Source organism: Carassius auratus, chromosome 8, assembly GCF_003368295.1.
Source record: "Carassius auratus strain Wakin chromosome 8, ASM336829v1, whole genome shotgun sequence".
NCBI classification, from domain to species: domain Eukaryota; kingdom Metazoa; phylum Chordata; class Actinopteri; order Cypriniformes; family Cyprinidae; genus Carassius; species Carassius auratus.
Window position 1 is genome coordinate 20,708,216 of NC_039250.1, and position 7,169 is coordinate 20,715,384.

The following is a 7,169-nucleotide window of genomic DNA, read 5'->3' on the forward strand; positions in this document are numbered from 1 at the left end:
CGCCACTCCAACCCTTTCAGCCAAGAACCCAGAGCTGGAAAAGGAGATGTAAGTCACTTCTAAGGAAATCACCAGCCAGCTTACAAGAACATCTGTCAATAACGGAGGGAAGAGAACCCTTCCAGAGAACGCATGTCACCAAACCCTGCACTGCTCACAGAGAACTTCACAAGCTAGCCAGAAGCATCTCTACATTCATTCCAGATCCTGCAGGAGGACATGATGTTCATGCTTCTTTACAAGCCATTGACTTTCATTTGCAAACTGTCGCCAACGTGACAGATGTGAACACATTGTACCTGTTAAAAATCACGGCCAGCCGTGATGTGCATTGCTTTCTGGATCGTCAACCAGAGACTGTCAAAGCGTACTACCAGCAACTGCTACAGACTTTGATTCTTGAATTCTCTGATCCAAACTCAGATCATGGGCTCCTTATTGCTATGGACCTCAAACAGGGCCGATTTGAAAACCCACAGACTTTCTGTAGTCAGCTACGAAACACCTACTTCGGAGCATGCAACGAACCAGGTATGGAACAGGATTTCAACTTAAAAACTCTGTTCCTCCCAAACCTACATGCCAGTTGGAGTTTCATCTCAGAGTCCCAGCGTGTCCCCGTAACAGAACTACACAAGAGTTACGGAACTTAGCCCACAAAGCTTGCACCAAGCAAAAGACTATTTGTGAAAAGACTGTGAAAAACCCCAACGTCTCTGTCTCTGAGCACTGCTTGGAGTTAACCCTAGATGGCGCTCTACAACACCACAGTCACAGACATCTTTACAGAGAGTCAATACCATTCCAAGCCAGCAGAGGGCAACACAGTGCAGCCACGTCTGAGACAGCAGAGATCCTGAGGGTGCTGAAAGATCTTCTTCACATGAATACTCGCAAGGAAGATGAGCCAAGCACCCAGAACACTGCCCGAGCTCCACAGTCAACAGCTATAGCTAAACTGAACGAGACAGCACAGGTCCTCACACCAGGTACCACAACACAAGGTACCAGAAAATGCTGTTTTGACTACCAGCCTTCGCAGCGAGCTACACAAGACCGGTCCTCATCACCCACCGATCGTCCCACCTGCCTAGTGCCAACATTCCTGGGCAGCCCTGTCAAAAAGGGGTGGGTCAAAAAGGAGTCAACAGGAAGACCTGATCGACACAGGATTAAACCTGACGGTGATCTCATCTTACCTTTTCAAAAGACTCCAATTTGAAGCTAAGAGACAAGATCGAACTCTTACACCTCAAACTTATGAACTGAATGTACAGGTGTACAGACAGGATGACATCCAGTTTGAACAGGTTGTTTCCATTCACCTGACATTCGTTCCGATGAGTCTAATACATCCCATGTATGTCCCACCAATGAACACTCATACATTGCTCATCGACAAAGACCTGCTAGAACACTTGACCCTTTTCTGAACTTCAAACAGCTAAAAGACTTTGCTCAAGTGCGAGAACCTCTTTCTCTCCAGCCACACAGGTTGCTAGAGCCAGACTGTCAGGTCGCAGAGGTCACGGGAACTCCCACAGAGCCAGACGGTCAGGTCACAGAGGTCACGGGAACCCCAGCAGCCAGCCATGAGTACAACGCCCTAACAACAGGCCCAAGTTCAAGCCTCTGTACCTTAGTCAACAAACAGGGTACGGTGGTACCAGCTTACACCAAAGGGGTCGCTGTTCGGCTCAACCTGCAAGGTGGTCAAACCTTACACCACACGCTGGGTTTCTTCCAATCCTCACCTGAATGTGTGGAACTCGGACTCACACTTGCAAACAACAAGCATGTCAAACACCAACACCTGTTCCAGCAATGTGATAACATCACAAAAACACACAATGTGATCGTGTACTGGAAGAAGGAAAAAGGACACTCAAAGTTACCAAGTCTAGACGAGGACTTTAAAGATCACACTGACACCCTTGCCAAAACTGGCACACTAAACAACATTCTGTGGTCACTCCCAACCCACCCACCCACATTCAAGGTTGAAGTGATTACACACAGCACAAGAACTTTACTAGCTAAACTGCCTACCTCAGAATCGCTTACGCAGGCTCCGTTGTCTACACAGACCAACACAGCGGACATGCAGGCTTCTGAAACCTTGATAATGACTTTACCACCTCTCAGACCCCTCCATCCACCCTGGCAACCAGTCTACAGTCACTGACAACCAAAGCCCCAGACCACTGCATGATACACAAACCATGCTGCGTGCACAGAACAATATTGTGGGTTGTGCACCGTCTGACATCACAATGCCAGGGCGTGTAATGCCACGGAGCAAAAGGGGGATACTGCCAATATATTTCCATGACGCAGCATGTGCTGCACCACGCAGCACCAGAGCCACTGACACAACACTGAGGCAAGCGTCATGCCAGCAGCAAGATGTGGCAAAACATGGGCGAGGGCGAGCTAAACCCAGTCGCCGCCCACGAAGCAAAGAGACTGTCCTGTCCAACCAAAGACAGGCCTTGTTTGTTTCTTTCTCCCCTTTCTCTCTCTCTCTCCCTATTATCTGTACCAGGATGCTGCTGTGGTTTGCCGTGCCGTGCTGTCAGCCAAAGAGAGGACAGCTGCCACCGAGAAAACCGCTGAGACTCCTGACTACCGATGACAGGGCACACTACCCCAGCACTGTAACCGAATACAGCTGTACAAGGTTCCGATGGAGAGAGGACTCCCTCACTCACACTGAGGCCGATGTCAAACACCTGTTCAGCCAACATGAGAAAGTGACGGTTACACAAATGGAGTTAGGTGGACACCACCACCGCTCCAAACAGTTCCCGGGAGCTTTGCTTAGAGCCGCTGCTGCCGCCAGAATGTTTAAACATTGTTATGTCCAGTGTCAATGCAGCGAACCAGACTGTAAACTCCTTGAAACCACTGTTTACTGTCTTCCAGAAGAACTTTACCCAGACTCAGCTGCTTACAGCGTTAACAACAGACATGCTGTGGGAGGTTAGCTCCTCCAATGACAGCCTAACCACGAGTAAAACCCCACCATACATGATACCCTTAAGCCTCGTGTTAACTGTGTTGTCTTACACCATCACCATGCCAGCTGACCTGCTACGAATGCACCTGGCCAACTCTCTGAATAGCGCCTTCCTACGGCACGTAAACCCCAAACAGAGAGAAGTGAACGTGCTCCTGAACCAACTCATCAGCGAGTCAAGCCAAGTCTACAGACCTAAAGACATTGTCAGTGTCAGGATGTGGAAGAGCAACACCCACACCAAAACACACATTCCAAATGTGGTGGCCTACCACGACAGCAACACACAGCTGTACCTGGCCCCAAACATGCACATGTGTACTTTAACCAAAGACATTCATTATCTCTGCCTTAGCAAACCCTTCCTCAGACACAACTCTGAAGGAATCTGCGAGCTGCAACCCTGGGTCAGCGATACGCGCTGCCCTGCCGAAGCCAAGCCTCGTACACAAGTCACAGAAACGCAAGCAGAGATTGTGGGTAACAGATGGCTCGTCAACACTCCTGTGCGCTCAGCTATGCTGACCTACGACCAGCATGACACCGCCACCCGTGCCAACCTGCTGGACCAAGTACTGAAAGGTACCACCCAACACATTGACATTACTCCTGTCGACACAGCCCTCCAAGCACAGCCTCGACAGCCCGTTCTGAACCAGTCATCTGCGGTCCTAGCCTGGACTGCTGCCGACACTGCACGGGGCATCTCCACTGTCATTGGTCCCGCCCTGACTCTTGGCGTAACCTTCATCCTATACAGGGTACTCAACGAGATGCAAACCTCTACAGCCAAACTCACGACAACTGTGGCTGGAGGTCCCCGATGGAATCCCCGGAAAAGGGACGCAAAGTCAAAGACAATACCGAACCTCACCAAGCTGAATCCTCAGCTTCAGGAACCACCTGTCATCATGACCCACCTGCTGCATGACCATCACGATTCACCTGTCATCTGCCCATCCGGGATGATTGCCGTCCGATGATGTCCACACAGGGACTTCATCTGACGTAAAGGGGGAGATGTAACAGATATGCAGGTCAGCGATTCATGGGTTAAATTCTGTTTTATAAATTCAGACTGTTGGTACTAAATGCCAGCCTGGCTGGACTTAAACTATTTACGATGCCCATGCGAGCTTCAAAGAAGAAACGAAAACCCCCAACCCAAATTCTTCCAACACTGGAGACAAAGGAACTTTTCGTATAAGTTCCTTACTTTCATTTTATTATTAATATGTATTTTAATTATGTTTATGGATTGCATAAAATGGTTAATCCTTGTTATGTGAAGAGTATAAGTTGCAAGCTTATACTTTAGGAAATGTCTTTCCTCACTTTAACTTCCTCAAAGAGAGCCATGCTTCTGCAACCCCCACTTTTGCAGGTCGTAAAGTTTACGACCACACAGGACAGGAGAGAAGCCAAGTCACTGGCTTCTTTTGAACAATGCATTCTATGGAATGTATTCATTAACTTTCTGTTTTCATGTTTTATAAATGTATTACGTATTCCCTTTTGGTACATTTAGATGTTTCCCAACATCTGCAGTGTTATCATGTGTTAAACAAATCTTTAAATGTGTAATTCGATCTAAAAATTAGATCTTTGGTCATATATATATTATGTCTAGTCTTGTTCTAATCGTCATGCTTTGACAGACCCATTTATCTAGAGCAAAGTAATGAAAAATGTATTTAATCTGGAATAATGAACTTGCTTTAATATTCCTGATGAAATCGGACAGGCCCTAAATCATCAGGGGTTTGTCTCAACCGAGACAAAGGAACTTTCCCTCCGCTTCAGATCGCGGACATTCATTGGATGCTCCCTCGAAAATGGGCGTGAACTATTTCAAGCTATAAGAATTGACCAAACAAGGTCCACCCTCCTCTTTTTGCTTCTTCCTCTTCCCCGTTCTCGGATACGCTGCTCTCCAACGTTGTTTCCGCGCGGCCATAGGCCGCGCTCACAGCGCGAACCCCCTCAGCACAGGGGCTGAGAGAAAAAGCCATTTTAATGGCTCCTTTGGAAGCTTTCGTTTCGTTCGTTTTCTTTTCTTTTCTTTACTAAGTTTATTAAACTATTCGCCTCTCCACGCAAGGAAGACGAATTCTGGAACAATGTTTGTTGAACCTTTCAAATACCGCGCGAGGACAGAACAAAGGACCACGTGCTCCACGCTCACGCCAAGCGCAGCGTGCACGCGCGTCACATGGCCTCCGTTTCATGGCACATGGCTGTTTCAACGGGAACAGTGCGTAAAGCTCACAAGCTCGACGCCGATCTCACGCCACTCACATGGGACACCTTTTGCAAGTATCACTTTCTCTATGGAGATTTAAATGCTGCTTTAAAGTGTTGTTATGATCTGATTTGTTGTTGGCTTCTAAAAGTTACTGACTATGATTTTCATACCTGAGCTCCTTATGTGATCCCATTCTATTTTCTCTCTCTCTCTCTCTCTCTCTCTCTCTCTCTCTCTTTTATTTGGATTCCGTTATGTCTTAAATGTTTATTGTCTGTATTTTCGTACGCATATTTACTCTGTGTGATTTGTAGTTTGATGTATTACTAGTTGAATTATTAAAAACTCATATATAAAATGATTGGCTTTGGACTCCACCCCACTCACATTACGAGTCACTGAAATGTTTTGGTCTTTAGCTACAAGCTCTAAATTTAGAAACTAAATTTATCATAAGGATAGGATAATATTTTCATGGCCAGAGAATACTTTTCCTTGAATTATAAGGCGTGATAACTTTATTGAAAATTGATAGGTCTATAGTGGTGTGCTGGACATACCACGGTTTTGATCTGCAATAATTTACAGTAAGAGATATCACAATAATTGATATGAAGAATGTAATATTGACATATTAATGAGTAAATTACAGTGCCCTGTGATTAGTATTGGTATTGGCAATTGAGCTATTTTTCATAATCAATAAAATTAAATGTAACTGTCATCTGAGATATATATTAATCAAATTCTTGATTAATTATTCAAATTCCCTATATATCATTTGAGTTAATTACTATGTAAAACTCAATGTTGTTACATGACACTGAAGACTGGAATAATGACTGCTGAACATTCAGAAATAGAAAACAGTTATTTTACATTGTAACAATATTTCTGAATATTACTCTGTTTACTGTAGTTTTGAACTAATAAATGCAGCCTTGTATAAGCATAAGATACTTTCTTACTGTCTCCAAACATTTGAATGACAGTGTATTTTATTTGAATTAGCACTTGTGTTTAATGTCAGTCTAGTTTTTCTTTACTGTTATTGTCCTGCCATCTGAGCCTTGTCACAAGCATTCAGTGCCCAGTGGACCGGGTGTAAGCTGTGCAAATGACAAATAAAAACAAACTTGACTCAACTCAGCCTCCAAAAAAAAAAAAAAAAGAAAAAAAAACTCAAGCCTTAAAGGGATAATTCCCCAAAAATGAAAAATTTTAGTTTTTCTATTTACCCCCAGGGCATCCAGGATGTAGGTGACTTCAGTAGAACACAAACCAAGATTTTTAACTGAAACCATTGCAGTCTATCAGTCTTATAATGTAAGTGGATGGGAATCACGGCTAAAACATATTTAAACAAATATATTTAAAAAAAATACATACATAAAAAAAACAAATTAAACCCTTTGGCTCGTGATGATACATTGATGTGTAAAGACACAAAATGATCGGTCTGTGCAAGAAACTGAACAGTATCCGCTACCTATCTCTCAAGTGGACCATTGACACTCCTAATCGAGATTGTAGATAGAGGGTCAATGGTCCATTTGAGAGATAGGTTGTTGTAATGCACTTATAAGTCTGCGATCCGACATAAAGCAAGCAAGAAGAAGAAGATGCCTCATGCACCTGCAGCTGAGAACACGCTCAGGAGAGTCCTAACAGTCTTACAGACATTGCGTGAATCAGAGGTAAAAAATGATATAAATACTGTTACATTTCTTGCACGGAATGATCGTTTTGTGTCTTTACACATCAATGTATCGTCACGAGCCACAGGGTTTCATTTGATTTTGTTTGTGTATGTTTTTTTTAAAATGTTTTAGCCGTGATTCCCATCCACTTACATTATAAGACTGATAGACTGCAATTGTTTCAGTTAAAAATCTTGGTTTGAAA